Consider the following 411-nt stretch of genomic DNA (forward strand, 5'->3'; position numbering starts at 1 on the left):
ATAACGGCAATGTTTGGAATTGGCTCGTTTTACCCCAATGCAAATTTTTCCAAAGCTGAAATTGCAGCTTTCCCCCTTCTTCCCTGGATAGCATCGTTTCAAACGACACAGCCGCACATCTGCAAGCAGGGATACCTAACTGCATTCGCAGGGCAGACTCGCAGCTGCAGCGTCCTATGATTACGTGAGAAAACCCTGTCTCCGCCTGCACCGCTTATTGCTGGTGCGACGTCTTTCCCCCACCGGGGCCAGGCAGGTCCATAAACCGGAGGGGATTACTCTGCAGCGACCCCCGGTACCAGGCAGTGGCGTTCCTCAGCTCTGGGGGAGCTCCCTGCCCTCCAAAGCTGGAAGTGACCGCAGTAAGTGATCGCGCCGAGGGCCGCCGCCTGGCTGGCAGGGGGCACGCCC

Source organism: Egretta garzetta, unplaced genomic scaffold (genome assembly GCF_000687185.1).
Source record: "Egretta garzetta isolate BGI_Z169 unplaced genomic scaffold, ASM68718v1 scaffold847, whole genome shotgun sequence".
Classification (NCBI taxonomy): domain Eukaryota; kingdom Metazoa; phylum Chordata; class Aves; order Pelecaniformes; family Ardeidae; genus Egretta; species Egretta garzetta.